The sequence below is a fragment of the Pipistrellus hanaki genome, assembly GCF_964339955.1.
Source record: "Pipistrellus hanaki genome assembly, chromosome: 8".
Lineage (NCBI taxonomy): Eukaryota > Metazoa > Chordata > Mammalia > Chiroptera > Vespertilionidae > Pipistrellus > Pipistrellus hanaki.
Window position 1 is genome coordinate 50,143,279 of NC_140510.1, and position 26,040 is coordinate 50,169,318.

The 26,040-nt window shown below is 41.4% G+C and overlaps 1 protein-coding gene across 10 annotated transcripts in view; it reads left to right on the forward strand.

Annotated features, from left to right (window-relative positions):
- Positions 1-8,080: 8,080 nt before the first annotated feature.
- OSBPL6 (oxysterol binding protein like 6) overlaps positions 8,081-26,040 on the forward strand; it is a 167,527-nt gene continuing 149,567 nt past the window's right edge. For 3 of the 10 annotated variants that reach the window (XM_084893073.1, XM_084893074.1, XM_084893066.1), the window contains exon 1: positions 8,118-8,273. The gene's annotated coding sequence lies outside the window, so the exon portion shown is untranslated. Of the gene's footprint in view, positions 8,274-18,673; positions 18,819-26,040 lie in introns of all 10 variants that reach the window. The other 7 variants (XM_084893075.1, XM_084893068.1, XM_084893071.1 and 4 more) reach the window with 5 other exon arrangements.

The following is a 26,040-nucleotide window of genomic DNA, read 5'->3' on the forward strand; positions in this document are numbered from 1 at the left end:
TCTATGTATAAGTTTTGATTCCCCAAAAGTTTAGTTGTCCCTTGATATTCTTGGTGGATTAGTTTCAGGACCCCATAAGATATGGAAATCCATAGATGTTCAAGTCCCCTACACAAAATGGCATAGATCAATGCATACAGAAGGCCCTCCACACCTGAGGATTTCCAACGGTGGATGGAGCTGGCCAGTGTGGCTCAATGGTTGAGCATTGACCTATGAACCAGGAGCTCACGGTTCAATTCTGGTCAGGGCACATGCCTGGGTTGCGGGCTCAATCCCCAGAAGGGGGTGTGCAGGAGGCAGCCAATGGATGATGTTTCTTTCTCATCGATGTTTCTATCTCTCTGTCATTCTCCCTTCCTCTCTCTCTTCAAAATAAATAAAAACATATTTTTAAAAAATGAAAGTGAGGCTACATTTAAATTAGTTGTATTTTTCTCTAATTCTGTCCACTTACTTTGAACTGATTTTTTCATGAAGATACTTTGGAAATACCAGTGTGTCAGCTCTGCTAAACGGAACAAAAAAAAAAAGCACTTTGTTTGGGCGTAGGGTCAGGTGTGGGTAGGGTTAGAGGAATCAAAATGAGAAAACCTAAGGAAGTTGAGAAATAAGACTCTTTCCTATCTTGACTCTTATTTCTGGGTCTCTTCTATAATAAAAGCTTGGAGGGTAGGGCATATTGTTTTACTCATCTATATTCACTTATTCTTCAGATGTCAAAGGCTCACCTCCCTAGAGGGATATTAGTCTTCATCTATTTAGTCTGTGAGTTAGGTTTTGAAAAAAATAAAAGAAAAATTTATTTTTGAATTACTTTTGGCAATTTCCTCTCTGTATCCTATGTTGAAGAATTTGACTATCACTATTTATTAATATCTACAAATAAATTTAAAGCATTGGTTCTTTTGTTGTTTTAGAAGTTGAGATATATAGAGTGAGTTGAATATTTTTACAGTTCTATAATGATAGACGGGAGTTTAATAGCAAAGCAGGAAGGTTGTGAGGTTTTAACTTATGGGGCAACTGGTTTATGATTTTTCTTCCCAGGGAATGCTGATGTTAAAACATAAATGTAAGCTGAAACCGATTTGGCTCAGTGGATAGAGCGTCAGCCTGCGGACTGATAGGTCCCAGGTTCGATTCCGGTCAAGGGCATGTACCTTGGTTGTGGGCACATCCCCAGTAGAGGGTGTGCAAAAGACAGCTGATCAATGATTCTCTCTCATCGATGTTTCTAACTCTATCCCTCTCTCTTTCTCTCTGTAAAAAAACAATAAAACATATTAAAAAAAAACACATAAATATAAGCACAGACCAGATAGTTCTTGTGTCAGATGAGGGAGTCATTGCTTTAGAGTTCCTTTCTGCACTTCCCTCCCGTCCCTCAGACGTACTCCTCAATTCGGACAAGATATGTGTAGGACTCACCAGAGGGCAAAGGTTCTTTGCCCTCTACTGTACCTCATTCTGTATTACCAGGACCCTGGTGCTAAGGGACAGCTGTTTCAGGGAGATGTAGACAGAGTTTGGATGTGGGGTTTGGATTGTGTCTCTGTGTGAGCGCAAGACCCTCCTCGGATGGGATAGAGCTGCAAGTGGGAAGAGAAGAGGTGCAGGACTCAGGCAGGACCAGTGCCATAACTTCCTGCACTGCAAAGGCATCTGCTTAGAACTGCAAGGAGTTTGGAAATTCTGAATACTTGCCAGGGCATTACAAAGATACAGTTGTCAAGGTAGGAGAATAGGACATATTGTATTAAACTGTTTGTTTGACTTATAACTTTTAAATATATATGCCTATGGTATGTGGGCCTTCATTCATATTTCTGCCCAGGTCTTAGGACAGGACCTTGTCCAGAGAATGGGAAGATGTAGGTCATGTTATATGTGAGAGAGATTCTGTTTAGGGATAGTACTTTATATGTATGTAGATTCTCAGACCATTCCATGAGGAGCCCAAGACTGTGGTTGTCCATGGACAGTTTGACTTAAGGTACATGTACTGGGTTAATTGAATCAAACTTCTACTAGATATTTATTAATCACCCACAGTGTTCATGGCTTTAAACAAAGAGTTGCCTGCATGGAGCTTATAATTAAATAGAAGGAAGAAGGCAAGTCCAAACCTAGTGGAAAGAACAGAAAACTGTAGGAAGAATGTGGGAAACAGTTCTGTGGTATAAGCAAACATTTCATAAAAATCATAAGATTTGTGCTTCGTCTCCAAGGAAGGGAGGACTTTTGGAAGACAGATAGACCCCAAGTAACATTTGTCCAGAGTTCTACATCGGAGGTACTTCACATCCTATATAATAAAAGCCTAATATGCTAAATGTCCTGCTGTCCAGTCGTCTGTTCAACCAATCAAAGTGTAATATGCTAATGATATGCTAAGGTCGCTCAACCACTTACTATAATGTGCACTGACCACCAGGGGGCAGACATTATGACCAGTAGGTAAGCTTGCTGCTGAGGTCTGGCTGATCAGGACTGAGTGAGACAAGCTGGACATGCCCTGAAGACATACCCCAGGCCCTCCCAGGCTGGCCAACCTCCTGCATCCCTCCCCAGCCCGGATTGTGCACTGGTGGGGTCCCTCAGCCTGGCCTGCACCCTCTCACAATCTGGGACCCCTCGGGGGACGTCGGAAATTGGTTTCAGTCTGATCCCGCAGGCCCGGGTGAGGAACTCCACTGGTGCACAAATTCATACACCGGACCTCTAGTGTTACTATAATAGCCCTCATAGCCACCTTACTAGGTTTTTTTCCTCTCATAAAGGAAGAACAGAGGGTTAGACAGGTTCAGTAACCTGGTCAAAGTCAAACAGCTAGAAAAGATTGGTCCTGGGTTTATATTCTCAGCCTTTTGGACTTTGCTCTTTTCAGTTTAACAGTTTTTCTTAAATTTCAGTTGTTTGGCTGCTTTAAAGATTTTTTTTTTTTTTTAGCCATCCAGTTACAGTATTGCTTATCTAATATGTTTTTGATAAGCATATTAAAAATACTCCTAAATGAAGGTATTTTAAAAACAAACTTTATAGCACAACTTTATCACAAGTACAAACATAAAATAACTCTAAAACTAAATGCAATCAAAACCAACACACATAAAATGTCATTAACTTTTGGAATATACTAATAGGATCAAAGGCTCTGAGCAGGGTCAGCTTGCTCTTTGTTAAAATGGGAGATTTGTAAGTCTTAAGAGAATATTAAAAACATGGGTACCAAACTGAGACTTCTTGAGGTAAAAAAAAAAAAAAAAAGAAAGAAAGATAGAGTTGAAAGGACTTTCTCACTCTGTAAGTCAATGTCTTTAAAATGCATGTCTGGGAACTACATCCTCATTCCCTATAGTAGTTGAGAGTCTAGAGACAAACACAGGTAAATGAATGACCCTTCCATAAACTGGGAGGAAGATGTTGGGTGCCTCAGATTAGCAGCATCCAGTCCTATGCTAGTTATTCTTAGAAAACTTTCAATGCCCTTAGAATCCTTGTCCATCAAGAAGGTTGGGTTGTTGCTCCCTTAGCTCCTGAGGAGAGTAAGGAGAACTCAACTAATAGCAAGTACACTTTAAGAATCTAGTTCAGCAAGAGATCGGGCTAAATATGTACTGGTTCTGAGTTTGCTTACATTGAAGTTCTGGCTTTCAAATGAGGCCCTGGGATATGAAGCAAAGCTAATTTTATTGAATAATATTGGGGGGAAATTTCATTTTGAATTTTTGTGCATGTAAGGTGTGTTTCATGTATATGCCCAAACAGTCCACTTTCCCATGTGGCCTGATCTTGTGTTTGAGTATACGTGTTTCCATGTGTTTTATAAATGCCCAAAGGCCCTGGCTGGTGTGGCTCAGTTGGTTAGAGTGTCATCCCATGCACTGAGGAATTGCAGGTTTGATCCCCGGTCAGGGCGCATATGGGAGGCAACCAATTGGTGTTTCTCTCTCACATAGATGTTTCTCTCTCTCTTTCTTTCCATTCCTCTCTCTATAGAATCTATGAAAAAAAGATCCTCCAATGGGGATTTAAAAAAATGCCCAAAGAATGGATCACTGTTTTGTTGCTGGGCTGATAATGGTATTTAACCCTGGTAACAGTCTCTCTCAGGCATTAGGATCTTTATCAGTGATCAGCATTCCCCAATATCTGGAGGCAGCAGGGCCCTACGTTCCTTCCCTAAAATCTTACCACAAGATGAATAGTACAATGAAAATAAGTCTCATTCATAACTCTTACCATTCTACCACCTGGCCAAATCCACCTGTATCGCTCATCAGGATGATGGCACAGCTTCCTCTCTGCTTTTACCCCTTTCCCCCACACACAAACACACCAAGTAGCTGTTTTAAAACCTAAGTCAAGTCATTTCACTCCACTGCATGGACCTGTGATAGCTGTCCATCTCACACCGAACAAATTTCAGTCCTCACATGACTTCTGGACCCTACATGATCAGCCCCCCAACCTCCCACCCCACCGACTACTTTTTTCTCCTCACACTCTTTTCTGTGCTCATTTATATTTCAAGAACCCAGAATAATGTCTAACACATAGCAGAAACTCAATAAATGTTTATTAAATTTAATTAAATGAATCAAAATCCAACCTTCTACCCTAACAATCTATAAATTCAACAAAATCCTAGTCTGATGGGCATTCTGAATGAAAGGTGCACTGTGAAATGAATATAACAACATCCCCTGGGCTCCCTCATCTGGGCACATCATGAGTGTGGGAATGAAGGATTTTGGACTAAACGGAATTTGGGACCTGAAGATAGGCTCCTGTGCTTGCCAGATGCCTACCAGGTGTTCTTGATGGCAATATTGTTGGTAAGAAAAATGTTGGCAGTACATGTGGTGATCAAGGCCCCTCATTTTAGAACCCTAGCTAATATTACACCCCTCCTGCAGGACTTATTATTTCAAAGAGCTTGCTTTTTGAAAATCAATTTGGAATGTAAAAATGGTAATTTTGGGGGGGGGGTGGGGACACACCACAAAACAAAACCACACTCCCAAAAACACACACACCCAACAAACAAAACACAAAATAATCAACTACTTTACAAAGGTACATTACAAAAGGAATGTTCACCTTTATGCTCAAGTTCAAATTTGTAACAAAATGAGAAACTCAGGATGCTTTCATAGGTAGGGGAGATACTAGTCAGAATTGCCAAGTGAGATTTGATTTGTTTTCTATTCAAGGAGCCAAAAAAGATGTCTTAACAGAGATAAAATATTCCATTGTGATGATATGGGAGTGATTTACCAAAGTAGGTTAGTTTAGTAATAATAAATTAGTTTCAAGGCCAAACGCTCTCGATGAACAAGTCCAAAGCAAAGCATGACTTTTTGTGTTGCATGTTTATAATGCTCTGGGCCTCTCCAGGTCTCTGAGCCACTTGCCCTGCCTTACCTGTCTCCAGGTGACTGACCCAGTGCAGGCCTCCAGAACAGATCAGCCACAAGCTGAAGCACTGGCAGAGAACTCAATCAGGGAAGCAGAACTTCTATGGGTATGTTGATATTTGTCTTTGGTCAGGGCACTTGCAGCAGGCAACCAATGGATGTATCTCTCTCACATTGATGTTTCTCTCTCTGTCTTCCCTCCCCCCTTCCACTCTCTCTAATAATAATAATAAAAGGAAGTGTGAGAGTTGTACAAAAAGCATTCAAGGTGGGGACTATGATTTGTGTGAGGCTCAGTTCATTTGCTTGTTATAAAATTATAGCATTAATAGTATTTTAAGAATATCATTATCTTCCTTAACTGAAAAAGTCCATGAACAAGTACTTCTCTGAGACAAATAAAATGAATGGATTGGGGAGCAGAGATCCTTTTAGTCAACATATGACTTGTGACCCAAACTCTCAGCAATAATATATACTTGTTGAGTATATATTGAAAACATTGCTCTCTGGTAACTTCTGAGCAATAACACTGCCATCGCTCAAAAAGCAGTGAAAAGCCAATTATTTGTATTTATGTATCCATGACAGTCTGGGTTTTCAGAAGATTGTGATAGTCAAAGTGGAGAAGCTGCCTTGATATGCAGTGTCAGCTCTATTTAATCCATTTCCCCAAATGCCATCTCATCTTATTTGATTGTTAATCAATGAGTCGGGTAGTAGACTTTTCCCCTTGATAATTAAACCTACTTTTAAAAATAATAAAACACAGCTAATATGGAATAGAGTGAAACATGTGGAGGCATTCTTGTGATAACACAAGATTTAGGTGTTTTAAAAATTTAAAAATGTGTTTTTATTTCTCTCAGAGAGGGAGAGAGAGATAGAAACATGAATGATAAGAGAATTATTGATAGGCTGCCTTCTGCACACCCCCTATTGGGGATGGAGCCCACAACCCTGAGCATGTGCCTTTGACCAAAATCAAACCTGGGACCCTTTAGTCCACAGGCTGACGCTCTATCCACTGAGCTAAACCAGCTAAGGAGAGAATTAGGTCTTTTTTAAAACAATATATTTTATTGATTTTTTACAGAGAGGAAGGGAGAGGGATAGAGATTTAGAAACATTGTTGAAAGAGAAACATCAACCAGCAGCCTCCTGCACACCCCCCACTGGGGATATGCCGGAAACCAAGGTACATGCCCTTGACCGGAAGTGAACCCAGGACCCCTCAGTCCACAGGCGGATGCTCCATCCACTGAGCCAAACCAGCCAGGGAGAGAATTGGGTTTTGATGGTTACCCTCCCTTCCTCAATAGTTTATGGTTGATTGCCATGAAAGGATCAGTGAAAAAAAAATGTGAAAAGTTCTAAAATTCTTTAGGTTGAAGACTTCATGCTCTCACCTCTTTTCACACTTTTGTATTTTCTTCTATATGGGGTTTGGCTTTTCTTTTTAGAGAGCGAGCAGTTTCAGTAGTTTCTGTCCATGGAACTCAGATGGAAGGAATAAAAAGGTGGGGATGATCAAATGAAGGTCAGCAGAGGGGGTGAGGAAGGGGGTTAACTTGAGAAGACAGTCCTCACAAGGAGGTGAAACTGCCTTGTGTCACGGGCCCCAGCATCTATTATTTTATGACGGACAGTATGACAACTATGCTAGTTAAAGTGGAAGAAGCTCATTCAAAAGGTGGGATTGGAGATTCAAGAGAAATTGTATGTGAGAAAAAGTGCATACAATTGACTATGTTTTATAGCAAATCAGGATTTTATCAGCACAGAAAACAGTGAAATGTCATCACAGTTGCCTCAATGGGGTAGCATTATCTTCAATTTCTGACCCCCCCTTACTCCCTCCTCCCCCCCGCACCTCAACTCATCCATTCGGACCCCTAGAGAGCCCACGAAGCACCCCCAGCGCTGTTTCACTAACAATTCTGTTACAATAAGTGTTCTTTGGATTTTTATCCCCCTGAAGATGGTGATGGCAGAACAGCCTTGAGATTCTTCTGAGATTTCATCACCTTTTAACAGAAAACAAAACAAAACAAAACAAACAAAACAACCTCTGTGCAAATATTTAAATTACCCCATCCTTCCCACAAACTTTGTCTTCAGATTAATCTTTCCTCGGGCACAGCCTGGGAAGGGTTTAAGGGTGGGAGAGTTTCAGGGGGTGGGAGGGTCTGTCTAGTGAGAACGGTCTTTTTTCTTCCTAGGAGCCCAAGTGTGTCTGGGCCTGAGAAGTTTTTGCTTGAGTGTCAGGGATGGCGGGGAGCAGGCACACAGTCCTGTAGGTTACAGACCAGTCTGAGTGACAACCTGAGACAGGGGTCGGCTGCTGTTCCCTTCCGAATCTAATCTCTAACGGTGCTCACAGCGGCGAAGCGGGCCGGCCCCCCAGCGCTGGCCTGCGAGGGTGGGGACGCTTCCAGGGCGCTTAGGCCCCGGGATGCCCGATCAGGGTCTCCTCGGCGGCGATCGCTGGAACCAGAGGTTCCCACGGGTTCCGGGCCGGGGATGAGCCCAGGAAGAGCAACCCGGCGCGCCGGAGGTTAGCAGCGCCGGGCCGCGCCGCCCCGGGGTGCACCGTAAGGGTTCGGACCCTCTCCCGCCAGGACGGCCAGCCGGGGGCGGGGAGCCCGGAGCGCCGCCCCGCCAGCGCCCCGCCCGGGGAGGAGGGGCTGCGGCGCGGACCACTGGGGGCGCAGCTCCGCCGCCGTCACCGCTGTCGGAGCCGGAGACCGGGCTCCGCTCCCCAGCCCGCCGCGCGCCGCCTGCCCGCCGGGGCCGCCTCCGCCTCCCGCCTCCCTCCCGCCGCAGGATCGGCGGCCCCTCGCCTCCCAGGTAGGTGTCCTGGCCGCCGCAGAGGGTGCCCCCGGAGCGGATGTGACGGCGCCCGTCCCGGGTCCGGGGGGCATTGTGCGCGTCCGGAGGGCCGAGGACCCTTAGGGGCGCGCGGATGGGCAGCTTCGCTCTGGGCCCCTGGAGCATCCTTGGGGGCGGGGGGGGGGGTGAGGAGGGGTTTCCCCTGGCCGCATAGCCTCTGCGCTCCGGAGCCGGGGTCGGCGGTGCCGGTCCAGCCCAGCGGCCGACGTGGGAGGGGGCGCTGGGTCATGGTCCCCCCCACTCGCCGCCCTCCCCTCCTCCTCCTCGTGTCGGGGAATTCCGGCCGCCCGGCTCCCGTGCCCGCAGCCCCCGCGCGGGCTCCCCCAGGCTGCGGGGCACGGAGCCGGGGCAGCAGAGGGACTGATGTAATTGTCAGCGGAGAACCGAACCCGCGCCCGCGCCCGCTCCCGCTGCCGCCCACGCCGCCCCTTCCCCGGGAGGAATCCGGGATCGGGCGGAGCGGCCCCGGGGAAGTTGTGCATTTGGCGTTCTGGAGCGCGTGCACTGCGGATTGCCCCCGCGGGGCACCCCTGCCCGCCCGCTGCCGGCGCCCCTGCAGCCTGCCCTGCAGCCTCCGTCCGCACCCGGCCGGGCCGATCTGCCCTCCCGCTTCAGACCCGGACGGCGTTGGCATTGCAGTGGAGACGTGCTGCCCCTGCAGCCAGCCGGCCACTGCCCGCAGCTCCCGTCGCCCGGGCATCTGGGGGAGGAGGGGATGGGAGAGCTGGGGAGGAAGCCGGGGAGAAGTAATGTCAGCAGCAGATTTTTTTTTTTTAAAGCCTCTACTGAATAGAAGGCACATCTGCATGACCTATACTGATTTTGTGGCAATCGGTGATATGCCAGAACGGTAGCCTAAACAGATCTAAAGCTGGGGAAAGCATTACATAATGGATATGAAGCATTTGACATGAAACTAAGTGAACCCTCAAGGAAGTGCTAGATTCTTTCTTTCCTCCCCACCCTCCCCCCGGACCCAAAAGTCCTATAGGCATTTTCTCTATTAGAATTTCCATTTTTCCAATTGCTGGAGTAGTTTTAGCAAATTGTATGTTGTATTCAGTTGTGATATTTTCCCCAAATAAAATAATTTTTTCTTGAATGTCTTTTCTTAAATTTAAAAGCTGCATGTAAATGGGTGGTCATCTATTACACCGCTCATTAAATGCGGTATTCCTTCAAGAGTAAAATGAGAAAATATCCCATCTTAATATCCTTAACTTTGTGTTCCTCTTGGCGATAATCCGCCCACACCCCACTTTGCTTTTGGAAGCATTTCTACAGTTTTAGGTACTGCAAGCCCCCAGTGTTGATAATCCTTTCAGATGCTACGGCATTGCAGATACAAAGACTAATAATAAATGAAACAGAAGCCCTCGCAGTAACTCAGAGTGAGCAGAGTTCTCCAAGGTCGAAGGGAAGCTGCAGCGTAATTCCGCTATAATCACCTACAGAGAATATGCATAGCTCTCATTGGTTTATAAGGAGGGCTCCCTTTCCCTGTTAATGGCTTTTCCCTGTTAAGGGCTCTGATTGGTGGAATATTATTCATATTATTCTTTTACCCCAAATTTCATGTTTTCCCCTAAATAAATATTTTTTTTCTCGAAGAAGAAACAAAATCTTTTGAAATTAAATCTTTGCTTTTAGAAAGTCTAAAAAAAAACCCGTTTTTTGCTCATATTTTCAGTTTTGAGGAGATAACTCAATTATACATTCAGTGGATGTATTCTTTTTAGGATATCGCAGTCTCAGATTATGATGGTTTATCAGTTGTCTCTTGGTTATATGATTTGGTTGAACTTTTACAGGATCATGTGTTTTCTTGTCCCTAGATTGCTTTGGCTGTATGTTAACTTTACCTGGAGAAGAGAGGGAAAGTAGGTCCAGGATGAAGTGTTTGTGGTTGGATACCTGGATTGCCATTGCAGAAATAGAACTAAGTTAATGTATACGTAAATAAACGTTTTTTTTATTTTCAGCTTTATTCACGGCACTGTTGGATGAGGGAAAAGATTTAAATTTTAAATTATTAAGTCATTCAGTAATCATTAAGTGGATAATTACTTATTGAACACCATCTGTTCAAGACATTGGTCTAGGCATGTGGGAGATACAAATAAGAATGAAAAAGTCCCTGCCCTCAGGAGTTTGTCGGCTAGTTTGGGAGGACAAGGCGTGAATTCTCAAAATAAGGATTTTCTTTTTTCTTTTACTGAAATGGTGAAGTAATAATTCTTACCCCTCTCCCTTTTTTAAAGTCTGTTTTTAATCTTGGGAAAAAGGTCTTATATTCTCTGTTGACCTCTGTGTCATCCCCCCCCGCCCCCAACATTGTGTCACTAAGAGTCATACATTATGTGTCTGTAACAAATATTTCCCTTTCCCTGTTAATGGCTTTTTTTTTTTTTTTTTTTTTGCATTAAAAATATTGCAGAGTGCTGCTCAGATCATTCATGTTTCTGGGGCACATGTGTAAGTGTTTTTCTTGGCCATATAACTAGGTATAGAATTTTTGATTTGTAGGGTGTGTGAATATTTAACTTACTAAATATTAACAAATTATTTCCCACAATTGTACTAATTTACATGCCAGGGAAACAAGCAAACACAAATCATCAAATACAACCTAGCATTTATATGTGTGTTGAAATATACTTTTTTTTTTTTTTTTTTTTTTTTTAAAGAAAGAGAAAGATGAGCATTGAACTTACGATAATAGTTATCTTTGGGAGAACCAGAAGGATGTGACGGGGAAGGACACATAGGTGCCTGTAAGTTATTGGTAATGATGTAGTTCTCAGGTGTGGTGGTAAGTTCGTAGGTAATCGTATTTTTTAAAAAGTGGGTCAGTCCAGCCAGTGTGGCTCGGTGGTTCAGCATTGACCTGTGAACCAGGAGATCGTGGTTAGAATCCCAGTCAGGGCACATGCCCAGGTTGCGGGCTCAGTCCTTGGTGGGGGGGCAAAGCAGAAGGCAGCTGATCAGTGATGCTCATCACTGATGTTTCTATCTTTCTCTCCCTTCCTCTCTGAAATCAATAAAAATAAAGAAAAAAAAAGAGGGTCATGCATGGATCAGTGATAATTTTAAAGTTCTAAGGGAAAAGAAAATAAGGATCATACAGAGACATCATAAAGCAGATCAGGCTACTGCACCAAAAGACCCACCAGTGGAGGGTTGAGGAAGCAGTCCATGTGTACAGGCCTGAGTTGCCAAGAACTCACGTGGAGACCTGCAGGAAGGATGAGCAGGCCGTGTTGAGAAGAGGAAGGCCATCTCAGAGGAAATGATATGAACAGAAGTGGAGGAAGCCATATGAAATTGTCCAACAGTGAAACTCTCAGAGGGTTCATAAAAACATCTAGGAAGCCCTAGCCAGTTTGGCTCAGCGGATAGAGCGTCAGCCTGTGGACTGAAGGGTTCGATTCCAGCCAAGGGCACATGCCCAGGTTGCAAGATCGATCCCCAGTAGGGGGTGTGCAGGAGGCAGCCAATCAATGATTCTCTCTCATTGGTGTTTCTATCTCTCCTTCTTCCACTCTGAGATTAATAATAATAATAATAATAATAATAATAATGATAAAAACATCTAGAAAACAGGGGGATATGCGGGGTCAGGGGTGAGGAGAGAGATCCAAAGGAGGACCCCTAGTTAGGTTACTGATGGAGATGAGAGTCTCCATTTGAAGACAACTAATCAGGGAATTCCTTCTAATAGGGCCAGTATCACAGAGTCATATAGTAAGCTGACAAAAGGCAGAGCTAGGAAGGATAACCTCAATAGCTTAATATCTAGGACTATCCAACAGTTTTTGGGGTTTGCTGTTTTGATACCCATAGCCTTGACTTTTAACTCAATGGAAAGGAAAGGAAAGAATAGATAAAAATTAAATGATCTTTGCTATATATTTTCTATCTCTTTTTCCTTGTCATTCTTTTTCCATATACTAATATGAGAGAAAATCAGTGTAGAAGGAATTGAGTTAGAAATAGAACATTAACTCTTATTTTTCCATCTTACATCTTATCAAGACAATTCTTGCTGTGGCTCTTGAGACAGACCTATATGTATCTACCTTTTGAAAAGAGTGTGGAAAAAGAATGGAGAACAACAGCACTGTATTTTTAGAATCTTTTTTTTTTCTTTCAAAAATCAAACCTAAAATAAACCTGGCCTCAATTTCTAGCAATGGCTTTATTTCATATCTCTTAAACCAGTGCTTAAATCTTATCATAAATTTGAAGAAGTTACCTTGATATTTTTTATACATAATACAATGTTGCTACAAGTAACAAACTGATATCAACTACAAAAGTTTGAAGAATAAAGTATCTACAAGAACATTAAAATAAAAAGGTTTTGTTAAAACACCATTTCTGGAGATAAAGTCTAAAGTCTGATTATATTTTAAATTAAGATACCATTTTTGTTTTTTGTTTATCTGGAGCAGCTAGACAAGTTTTTGCATATTCTCACATCATAGGCAACAATCTGCACAATTTTTGTTGTGTGATTTCCCTGGAATAGAAAAAATAGCACAGTTTGAATGGCATGTTATGAAAAGATATTAATGAAATTCTTTTTTATTTCAGTAAACTTCAAATAGAAGAACTATAAAAAGAGTGTGATCTCCAAGGTAGGCCAGCCAAACGTAGGGTTCACATGAAACTCCAGGAGGAAAGCAAGGGAGAAGGAAAGAGCAAAATCCACAAGGAACCGGGATAAAGGAATAGGAAGGTCAGGACAGGAAGTTGGTGGATGTTATATCCCAGCTTGTCTTCCATCCTCGTTTCAAAAAGTGCCAACAGTCCTGGCTGGTGTGGCTCCATGGTTAGAGCGTTGGTCCTCACACTGAAGGGTCAAGGGCACATACCTGGCTTGCAGGTTCGATCCCCAGCCCCAGTTGGGCCATGTGCAGGAGGCAGCCAATCCATCCGTCTTTCTCACATTGATGTTTTTCTCTCTCTTTCTACCCCTTCCTCCCTCCTTTCCACTTTCTCTAAAAGCAATGAAGAAAATATCCTCAGGTGAATATTAACAACAACAACAAAAAAAGTGCCAACAGAGGAAATAAATCTGAAGGTTTATGGAGATCAGATATTAGAGAAGAGGTATCTCTACATTTTAAATAAAAAGCGTTGAAAGGTAACTATAAATGCTCAACTCAGGATAATTAATTTTAAATTGTTTAGTCCAGTGATTTTCATACCTATTTTTTTTGTCATATTGGCAAAAAACATTTTTTGCTGTGCCACAGAAATTTAGTAATTAGCTTATGTGTGCCATGAGACAAAAAGGTTGAAAATCTCTGATGTAGTTTCTTAAATTGGCAAAGATCTTTATGTTCGTTACTACTTTATGGTGACAAGGTTTTGAGGGAAACTGACAAGCTCAGACATTGTTGGTAGGGGTGCAAAATGGTCCAGCATCTGTGTAGCAATTTGGAAATACTGCCCAAATTAAAAATTTACCTACCTTCTCATTTCAGAAAACCTGAGAAGTTGTTCTACAGATACTCTTGTACATCACAAAATGAATTTGCACAAACACATCCATTGCAGCATTGTCTGTAAACAAAAGATTTAGAGAGAGCTAAAGATCCATCAATATGAGATCACTTAAATAAATGATGAGCAGAAACAAAGCTAGGTAGCTGTTGAGAGGAATGAGATCATTCTATATTTGCTGATATGGAATGATCTCTAGGATATAAGGAAACACGTCAAGTTGCAGGGCAGGGTATAGCCCTTGGGGTTTAATAAGAGTTTGTAGACATGTGCTTTATGCTTGTAACTGTTAAGACTGTCTCTGAAAGGTGACCCAAGAAACTGATAATAGTGATTGCCTCTGGGGAAGAGAACTGGGTGGTTGGGATGGGGATGGGAAGGACACTTATTTAGTATACCCTTTACCACTGTCTTAATTTTTAAATATGTCAACTTATCTATTGAAATCAAAATGGCTTTTAAATTTCTTGAGGCTCACTTGTATTGATCAAGAATGTTGAGTAGTTGTAACCAACAGCATCCCTTTGCAACGTTAGATCCATGGTATTTGCCATAAAGACCCACCCTCACTGTGCAGTGGTATAGCTTAGTGGTTGAGCATTAACCCATGAACCAGGAGGTCACAGTTTGATTCCAGGTTGTAGGCTTGATTCCTAGTAGGGGGCATGCAAGAGGCAGCGGAGTGATGATTCTCACTCATCCTTGATGTTTAGAACTCTCTCTCCCTCTCCCTTCCTCTCTGAAATCAATTTAAAAAAAAAAAAAAAAGTGCTCACCTTCACTACTACCCAGACAGGCTAAAGTTGAAGAAGGAGGGAAATGGAAGCAGTTGCCCTGTGGGACAGGTTGGTACACTTTGGTTCCCTGTAGTTGCCCTGCCCTTGCCACTGTGACCCCACCTAGCTGATTTTACTGGGAGGGAGACCCAAGGGACATTGATTAGGGCCTACCTGGGTGGTGATGAGAGTTCATGGAGAACAGACTTTGAAGAAGTGATGGTAGAAGCTTACCTGGGAGAACTCAGAAATGGAGATGGTATTGATTGCTACTCCAACTCCATCAGATGCCCCTTACAGAGATAAAATAGAGGGAAATGTTATTTTATGGGTCACGGCCTTGAGATTCTATGCTACCCTTGAGTTTTGGTACAATGTCTAGTCATCTGCATTTTTTTTTTAAACTTTTTTTTATAATATATATATTTTTTAATTTTTTACAGAGAGGAAGAGAGAGGGATAAAGAATTAGAAACATCGATGAGAGAGAATCATCCATCAGCTGCCTCTTGCACACCCCCTACTGGGGATGTGCCCACAACCACATGCCCTTGACCAGAATTGAACCCGGGACCTTTCAGTCCGCAGGCTGACGCTCTATCCACTGAGCCAAACCCGTTTCGGCATAGTCATCAGTGGATAGAGTGTTGGCCTGTGGACTGAAGGTCCTGGGTTCGATTCTGGTCAAGAGCATGTACCTTGGTTGTAGGGTACCTGCTTAGGGCTTGTGGAGCGGCAACCAAGTGGTCTCTCACATGGAAAAGTATCATCGGGTGAGGATTAACAACAACAAAAAATGTGGCCTTGGTTTTGGGAGTCCATTCTGGGAATCATTGATCTCTTCTGTTTTCCTTCTTTTATTGATGAGATTATCCCCATTCATCCCTTAAGTAACCATTTCCTGGGATAACTTTTTATGGTATTATATCTGATTGTTTCATTGTGCCTTTGTCCTTCCGGAGCCCACAAAGTGGTACCGATTATTAAGGTATAGAATAGTGAGACAACTCTGGCCAGGTAGCTCAGTTGGTTAGATATGCCAAGGTTATGGATTCAATCTCTGGGTCAGGGCACATACACAAGGCAACCAATGAATGCATAAATAAGTGGAACAACAAATCATTGTTTCTCTTTCTCTTCCTCTCTCTCTCTCTCTCTCTCTCTCTCTCTCTCTCTCTCTCTCTCTCTCTCAAATAAATTTCTGGAAAAAAAAAGGAATAGTAAGACAGAGAAAGCCAAGGTAGCAGCAGTTTAATGGTTGGTAGGAGATTATTTTGGGAAAAAGAAGTATTTGCCGATATAAATTTAATAAGCATGAGTTATATGAATTATACTGAAGAAAAGGAAAAACTTGGTGACAATCAGAGGTATGCTGCAAAATAATTTTCCTACAAGGAAATAAAAATAGTTTAATTCTCATCATTAATACACATTTATGCAAAGTTAACAGACATAGCCCTTTATTAAGAATTGGTAGTTTTAAATAAAATAAAAAAAAAAGTATACAGGAGGAAATGTCACATCAGTCTCTTCTTATTAACTTCTAGGAATGAAATCAGGGTTAAATGTGTATCCTAATAAATGACCAAGTAAATACTATGCATGCCTTCCCTCTGTGGAAGTTCTGATAACTTAGTGGCTATTGACTTTTTTAAACAAATTTATTTGGAATTAGGAGGGATAGGCAGCAGCCTGGTAGTGGCGTCCGAGAGGAGCATCAGGTGTGAGAGCACGGTGATTTGGAGCGCAAAGGTTGACAGGGGGAAAGGTCAGAGAGGCTCGCTATCACAGGAGAGGAAGCACGGGGTGACCTTTGGGAGCTTGGCTCTGGGCAGGACCTGTGGAAGTGTCTAGAAAACCCTGTCCACAACCTCCCGGGCTATTAAAATGTCAGGATGCGTTTGATCCTTAACTAGTATATCTAGTGTATTTAATTTCTATGGCATTTGGGAGGAATTTCACTGCATTTCTTTAAGAGATTTAGTAGCCTAACCGAAACCTGTTTGGCTCAGTGGATAGAGCGTCGGCCTGCGGACTGAAAGGTCCCAGGTTTGATTCCGGTCAAGGGCATGTGCCTTGATTGCAGGCACATCCCCAGCAGGGGGTGTGCAAGAGGCAGCTGATCAATGATTCTCTCTCGTCGATGTTTCTAACTCTCTATCCCTCTCTCTTCCTCTCTGTAAAAAAATCAATGAAATATATTAAAAAGAAGAAAAAAAAAAAGAGATTTAGTAGCCTATATTAGATACAGTGGTTTAACAGTATTGTGCCCAACTGCTGCTTCTTGCCACATTTAACTTCTTTCACCCCAATCATCCCTCTGTGAAAATAGCCACTACCTTGTGGCACTCCTGTCCCAGTGCACTGTGCTCCAGAGAAGCAGTCTGTATTTGACAGGAGGAGCCCTGGGTGGGGACCACGGCTGCGCACGTTCTGTCCCAGCTTCTCCATTGGTTGAGCTGCTCCCCCTGTGCTCTCTGGAAGCCTCATCTGCCTAACGAGGGTATGATGGCAGCTGTTGGAATGAGTTCTCTAACTTGGTACTTAGAGACAAAGTACAATTATTAATCATTAATGAAACTTCTGTTTACCTGGAAAACAAATGACCAGTAAACCAAAGTGACTACTTTTTGCTTTCAGCTTGTTCAGCCATCACTGACTTCTTGCGCACCTGTCTTGTGGTGCTGTAGAATCCAGAAGTGCCTTGGACATGGAAAAGCAGATTTACGATTTTGTTACAGCTAGTTGTTTTTAATGGTCAACATTTTGGTTCTTTCAAAATTAGTTTACTACACTGTATTGGGCAAGTCTAAGAAATCTTAATTTCTGACCGATTTGGGATAAAAAAGGGATCAGTCACCAAGGTCACTCCGGCTGCCCTTCCCTCTCCCCACCTGCTTTTTGTTCCCTGTCAGCCCCCATTGCCTTGCCATTGCTCTGTCCACACCAGTCTCTCTCTCTCTCCCCCATTTCTTCCATTTAGTACCCCAACCCATCCTCCTTGAAACCCCTCTGCAGCTTCTGGTTCCCCTGCTTCCCTGGGCATCTTGCTTTGGTTGCCTGCTTGTGTGTTTTGTTCTCCCAAAACACAGGGAGAACAAAACACGCACGAGGGGAGCTTCTCTCTTAGGGCCAGGCCTCTTTTCTGTGGCTTTCTGTCTGTAAAGCTCCCGAGGGGCCACTCTGTTGGCCCTCTGGTTGCTTCCCTCAGAGCACACGTCCCTTCTCATTTTTCTGGCATTTTCAGGAAATGAAGTATTCCTCAGAGGTGACACCCCTATTAACCATGAACCTTCCCCACCCGACAGCAAAGCTTTTTTTAAAACGGAAAACTCACTCAGATGGCGGGGCTCAGTGGCTGAGCATCCACCTATGAAGCGGGAGGTCACGTTTCCATGCCTGGTCAGAGCACATGCCTGGGTTTCCGGCTCCAACCCCTGTATGGGGTGTGCGGGAGGCAGCTGATCCATGATTCTCTCCCATCATTGATATTTCTATCTCTCTCTCCCTCTGAAATCAATAAAGATATATGTTTTAAAAATGGAAATCTCTAGACTATTTTATATATTTCACTTTAAAAATTGCTCCTAGAGACCCCAATACCAGAGAGCCCCCTAATATGTAGCCAGTGACTCCGGCTAAGAGTGCCCGCTGTTGCTCATGCCTTCCACAAAGAGGGCCTTGGCGGTGGGGCAACACTAACTACTCCTTTACCAAACAACCGCACAGTTCTCCTCTTTTCACTTTTGTTTTCCCTGAAGATCTTCTGCATCCTCTTTTAGTCATCAGGCTTCTACTACATTTCCATGAGATGAGCCCTCTCCTGACACATAGAAAACATTCATTCGAAAAGTAATATTATTTCAGCCACATCTTGGAAGCCGTAAGGGATGCATTTTGCTGAAGCTGTTTTTCTTTATCTCCTAGGTTTAAGATGGTACAAAGTCTCACTCAGGGCTAGATACATCTGGTATTAGACTTTGTTATTAGATTATAGGAGGGTTTGTAGCTCTTCCAGTTATTGGAAATGAATTGTCCTTCTGATACTCTTTTATCTGATTATCGTTCTCAGGATCATTCATTTATTGCACAGAATATTTCTTGAGCATGTACTACATATTCCAGGCTCTGCTTTGAAGTCAGAAAAGGACCTGCTCTCAGAGACCTGACATTCTCATGAGTGGAGACAACCACTAAAAATCACATTGCTGTTTCAGGTACTAGTAATAACTATGGCGGCAGTAAAGGTGACCGATGGGGCAAGAGCAGTTGGTGGTGGTGGTGGGTATGTTGGTGTCCTAGGGCTGTTGTGACAAAGTACCATGAACTGTGTGGTGCAAAATGGTCAGGATGTATTCTCACACAGTGCTGGTGGCCAGAAATCCAGAATCAAGATGGATCCTTTCTTGCCTCTTCTACCTTCTTGTAGCCGCAGAAATTCCTTGGTGTGTGGTAGCGTAATTCCAATCCCTGCCTCCTTCACATGTTTCTTCCTCGGGCCGCTGTCTGTGTATATCCTCTTCATAGAAAGACACCAGTCACAATGGATTAAGGGCTGACCTCCTCTTAACTAATTACCTTGCAGCAACCCTATTTCCAAGGAAAGCCACATTGTGAGATTTTGGGGGTTAAGACTTCACATCTTTTTGAGGGACACAGTTCAACCCCTACCAGTGGGTTTCTTTGGGTGGGCTGGCCAGGCAACACCTTGCTAGGTGGAGAGATTCGAGTTGAGCCTGAATGATGGAAAGGGGCAAGTTGTGGGGGGTGGGGGGGTCTGGGTGTAGATTCTTTTCTGGCTGCGTGAACAGCAAGTGCAAGAACCTGGGGAATGAGCCCGTTGGCATCTAAGATATGTACATGAACTTTACACTCTTAAAGAGGGCAAACAAATGTCTCATTTGAGAAGTTTACTTTTATAGTTCAAGTTGTTAGGATTTTAGTTTTGAACATTCTTGAATGTGTTTTACTTTTGGTCAGGTGAAGACTGAAATAATTTTTCTTCAAAAATTAATTACTTCCCTAATTGGTTTGGCTCAGTGGATAGAGTGTTGGCCTGCAGATTGAAGGGTCCCTGGTTCCATTCTAGTCAAGGGCATAGGCTCAGGTTGCAGGCTAGATCCCTAGTAGGGAGTGTGCAGGAGGCAGCCAATCAATGATTTTCTCTCATCATTGATGTTTCTATTTCTCTCTCCCTCTCCCTTTCTCTCTGAAATCAATAAAATAATAATTTAAAGAATTAATTACTGAGGAGCCAGATCTTTAAGCATTAGCTATCTGTGACTCTGGCCATGGCACCATCTGCTTAATAAATCCTTACTTTCTTGGTTGCAAGAAAACAACACAACAAAAAAAAAAAATACCCCAAGACAAAGCAAAACAAATAAAAACTGATGAGTAATTAGGCCTACTGACAGTGGCTAATCACATTTTAAGAATTTTGTTGATTAAAATTTCACTTCGCATTTTAATAGTAGAATTTTCCATCACCAAATTTGGGTTATTAAATTAAAAGCTTAAAGTATAACAACATCTGAAAATTAAGCAGACTTTTTAATAGTAGAAATTATTTTATAGTGATAAAAAAAAAGTAAGATTAAATATAGCCTTTAAAAACCTATTATCAGTCCTAACTGGTTTGGCTCAGTGGATAGAGTGTCTGCCTGTGGATTGAAGGGTCCTAGGTTTGATTCCGGGCAAGGGCATGTACCTTGGTTGTGGGCACTTCCCCATTAGGGAGTGTGCCAGAGGCAGCTGATTGATATTTTCTCTCTTATTGATGTCTCTAACTCTCTATCCCTCTCCTTTTCTCTCTGTAAAAAAAAAAAAAAAAAAAAAAAAAAAAAAAAAATCAATAAAATATATTTTTAAAAAGCCGAAATCGGTTTGGCTCAGTGGATAGAGCATCGGCCTGTGGACTGAAAGGTCCCCGGTTCGATTCCGGTCAAGGGCATGTACATTGGTTGTGGGCACATCCCCAGTAGGGGGTGTGCAAGGGGCAGCTGATCGATGATTCTCTCTCATCGATGTTTCTAACTCTCTATCTCTCTTCCTCTCTGTGAAAAATCAATTAAAAAATATATATATATTTAATTTAAAAAATATATATATATTTTAAAAAAACACACAAAAAACTATCATCATATATTAAATCATCATTTTCAACAAGATTATAACATTATTGTGGTTGTACTTTGTGCCACCTAGAGCTAAGTAGCCTTAGTATGATTTATCTTACATATTTATGAATATTTTTAGTTTTTCTTTCCCTCTCCCTCTCTCTCTAAAAATCCTTGAAAAGTTTTTAAAAAAATCAATATAGAATACAAAAAAAAATCTATATTGAAATACAGATTTCACAAGATAGTCAAAAAGATTTCATGTAAGATTAGTAACACCTTTAAATATCCAGAAGTAGGATAAAATAGCCTAAAATATTGTAATATTTAATACAAAAGTGGAATTATGAAATATGCATTAGTGAATTATATATGTGTGCTTTAGCCAGAACTTTAATGTAGTTAATACAAGTATATTTGTTTATATTACTTATAAATAACAAATTTTCATAAAAAGTTCTAAATAAGTTAAAAAATGCTTATGTAGATTTAGATTTTTATAGTGAACTAGCGGCCCGATGCCCAAAGATTTGTACAAGAATGGGCCTTCCTTCCCTTGGCTGCCAGCAGCATCTTTGCTCTGGCCGGAGCCACCTTTCTGCTCTGGCCCTGAGCAGCCTTTCCGCCTTCCCACGCTGCCCAGAGGCCTGCACTGGCTGGGGTGGTGCAGAATGCCACAAGTATCCCGCCCTGCCCCCAGCCACTCGGCACCTGTGTATGTAGATTAACCTTCCATATTTGTTAGGTTAATTTGCATACTCACTCCTGATTGGCTGGTGGGCGCCATGAAGGTATGGTCAATTAGCATGTTACTCTTTTATTAAGTAGATGGCTATTTAAGTAAGATTTGGGATTACAGTCACAGACTGAGACCAAAGCTTCCTGGGTTCAAATCTTAGCTTTGCCTTGTCCAGCTGTGTGACATTGACTAAGTCCTTTAACTGTTTGCCTTATTACCTCATTCATGAAATGAAAAATATAAAAATAGTACCTAAAACAAAGGGTTGATGCGAGGATAGAGTGAATTAGTGCATATACACTTCTTAGAATGGACACATAGTAAGTGCTGTTATAATTTTTAGCATGTGAATTCAAATTTGAAATGTTAATATTCATAACAGGAAAACATGTAAAATGTATATACAGTCAGTATCTCTTATTCCTTGTTACAAATCATAAGCTAATTTGAGAGTGATAGGAAAATTTCCAACAGTGTTTGTAATGCTCTGTTTTAATGTTAATAGTCTGTTAAAAGTATTTTATATGCTTATCCACTTAGTTACTTATAGCAGTGACTATGTTCAAAAGATTTTGTTAGGTCTTAAGGGAGAAAGAAAGATGATTAAGCTGTCAATCCTGCTCTCAAGAATTTATCCATCCAATAGGAGAGATAAGACATAATTTAGTATAATACATAGTATAATGAGGTAAGTGTCACATCAAGAATTCGAGTTAGCTCTGTGGGTACCTCTGGAAGCCGGAAACATGCGAGGAGGAACTGATGACATTTTTAGAAGATGGGAGGAACAAGAGGTGTCTGAGGTAGAGAAGGAACAGTTAAATAAATGGGAAAAGGACAGAGAATCATGTCCCCAAGTCAAGAGAGGAAAGAATTTCTAGGAGGAGAGATGGACTATCATCTTAAATATTATAGAAAGTCAAGGAGAGAACATGAAAAGCAATTCTCTCATCTTTTCTGGGGCCAGAAAGATTGGGCTGCGGATTCATTGGCTTTTCTTGACAAAGTAACACTGTAATGGAATTTCTGTACTTCTATGATTGAAAAAGCATCACATCAGCTGGGATATAATTTATTCATATTGATGTGGTTCAAACAAAGTGGAGGGGTTTTATTTATTTATTTTTAGTCTCTTAAAGATCACTTTCAAAACCACCTACCGTTCATTTAGCATTTTTTGTCCGCCAAACATTCTAAGCATCTGAGATGATCCTCCTCGCCTTTAAAGCCTTGTAGCTGTTCTTGCAGTAGATACCGTCACTTCCATTTTACAGATGAGGAGGCCATGTCCAGAGAGGAGATGGCCAGCTCACAATCCATCTATAGGAAGTGACCAAGCTGGATGCCCACTCAGCCTCTCTGGTCCCAGAGCCTGGATCCTTAACCAGTTATTTTAGGGGATAAAGTTGTTTAATGACCTCAAGACATTTTAGATGCAGAGGTGAATACCCAACTTTCCCTGATGACCAGCCACACTGGCCTGCTTGCTGTTCTTTAAATAAACCCGGGTTATTCCCATCGCAGGGCTGTGGCACTTGTTCTTTTCTTTCTTTAGAATACTCTTCCTGCTGCTCTGCCTCATGGCTCCTCCTGTGTCCTCTGGAATGCCAGCGAGGCCTTCTCCAGCCCTCCACTGAAGTGCGTGTCCCCCCCCCCCCCCCCCCAGGGCATCCCAATCTGAGAACATCTCCTTCCTTATGTGTTCATTTCTTGTGATTGGTCTCCTAATTCTCAGTGTGTGCCTTAGGTACTACTGGTTCCCAGGACCTAGGATAGGTGATCTAAATTGTTTGTGGGATAAATGCATGATATCTCAAAGATAGCCGACTATAAGTAATTGGTGAGATTTTTTTTTTTTTTTTTAAGGTTCAGGAGATGTTAGAAGTGTCATTCAGATCAGCGATTCTTTCTTTTCTATTTAACATACACACCTTTTTTTTTTTTTTTTCAATAACTGAATTGATACTGGGTGACATTTTAAAGGAAAGTCCTAAAAGATTTGCCTGTATTGAAAATGATACAAGTTGATTGTAGAAAAATTTGCAAATACAGAAAAGTATATTTTTTATAACAAACTTTTATTTATTTATTTTAAAAAGAATTTATTGGTGACATTGGTTAGTAAAATTACATAGGTTTCAGGTGTACAATTCTTTTTAAAAATATATATGTTTTATTGATTTTTTACAGAGAGGAACTTTTTTCAAATGTAACCTTGTCTAACTCACCCGGCATTCAGTACATCGCTGGTATTTAGTGACTATTACTTAATGGTAATTTATGAATTTTCTGAGAGAAAATTGGAGGTGGCATGTGTCCTTTAGATCTTGGATTGGATGCTATGGTTTTCCTATCTTCAGTGTATAAATACTACCTGGCAGATAGTAAATAAGACTGAATTATTAATCCTGATTGGTGATGAAAAGAAATAAATATAAAACCCAGTTTCTTAAAATCGAATGACAATTTCCATGTGTCATTTTGTAAAGAAAGCCTTTTAACTTTTGGCTTTATGCAGAAATTCTGCTTTAAATAAATAAAAATAAACATTCTTTTCCCTCCTCTCTACTGTTCTTCTCCAAACCCCAACCATTACCCCTTCCATACACTTGTTATTTCTGTTGGTTTGCACCTGAGGATGCGTGTGTATTTGCTGCTCAGTGTTTTTCTTGGTGTTTTTAAAAGAAGACACACTAATTTTCCTGCCTGGGTTTGGAGCTGTATTCTATGGTTCCCCGCTCGCTGAGATATTGAGTTTTCAACCTTTAGCTGCACTTGAGTGATTGCTCAGATGTCATGGGGAGCCTCAGGGGGACTGATAACCATTAAGGGTTGTTTTTTATTTTCACTTGTTAAATCCCCAAAACTAATGCTATTAAAGGGCTTTTCATAGCAGTCGAAAGCTCCATCTATTCATCTTTTTAACTCCCTCGACATATAGTCTTGTGCATAGTGGCCATTCAGTAAATGTTGAATATATAATTTTTGTTAATTGACTCATAGAAAATTACACTGTACATTGTTTGCTATTACAAATGCTAATTATAGCTTCTTTAGTTTGCATATACACTCTAATCTTGAAGAGCACAGAAGAAAAAAACTTGTTGAGTTTTTCCCTTAAGCTGTAAAGGAAAACATTCGGGAAAGCAGTGCTGTACTTCTGTGAGTCTCAAATGTCTATTATAGAGCAGCTAACCGACAATTATTTGTTTCTCTGTGTAAGAAATATTTTTAAGAACTCTGAGAAGAATGACTAATTATTCTTTTTGAGAAGGCTATGTAATGTAAAATGACCAGGTTTTAGGGATTAGATTTTTCAAAGCCAGGAATAAAGCAAACAAAGATTAAAATGCATTTCTTTATGTTGGCGATGCTGCAGCTTTATAGTTGCCTTTTTAAAAAATTTAAAACAGGCCATTTGACATTTTTCTGCAAAGCAATAACTTATGAATTAAATGCAAGCAATGATCTGTCTTTTCAGATACTTATAAAAACTATCCACAAATCATGATAACTGTCTTCCTTTCTCCTCTGCTGGCATAGGCATGATGACTGTACGTAAAACAGGAAATTAGTAATCTCTTTTTGAAGGTGGTGCTGGATTGTTGTTCCTGATGAATTAGCTCATACATCTTCCCCCAAGTTTTGGCTTAAACTCGGATGATAATATTGCATCTAAAGGTGCTTTGTGCCAGAATGTATTACTTTGTGGAAGGGGGATATTGCTTTACAATTTTATCCTATTTTTGATAATTTCTTGGAATTACTTTTCTAAAATAGATGGATTTTCTTTAGGAATTCCAGAAAGCCTTTAGAGAAATATTCCTAAAATTGTATGTTATTTTATTTTTTTTAAGTTATTTTATAAATATGAGAGGAAGGGAAGAGTGAGAGAGAGAAAAATATTAGTTATGAGAGTGATAGGCTGCCTCCTGCATGCCCCCTACTGGGGATTGAGCCCACAACTCGGGCCCTTGACCTGAATCAAACCTGGGACCCTTCATTCTGCAGGCTGATGCTCTATCCACTGAACCAAACCAGCTAGAGCTGTATGTTATTATTTTATTGAGAATTAAGATTAAAATCATCTTTCTGATTTTAAGATAGTTAATTATGATTAGTACTCTGTTTAAAGAAAATATTGGGGATGGGGAAGGGTGATATGGGTAGAGTGGGGTCAATTATTTGGTGCGAGATGACCTTGTTGGTGAGCATGCTGTAATGTGTACAGATGTTTAATTATAATGTATTCCTAGAATTTACATAATATTATAAATCTTAATTAAAAATATATATTGGTAGGCAATATTAAGAGTTCAAAGTTGATAACTGATTTTCATAAAATCAGAATGATAACGAGTGGGACAGGATGGCCACTCTTCACAATAATGGTATTTTGTGATAAACAGATGCCTGAGCATCTGCCATTATATATTCTTAGTGTTTCAATACCTAAAGGCTTACCTAGCACCTTAGCCTTTTCAACATTGCTGAATCACAGTAAAGATCTTAAAAATCATCTAGTCTAGCTCTCATTTTGTAGATGAGGAAAACTGAGGTGCTGACAGGTTGAGTGAGGTG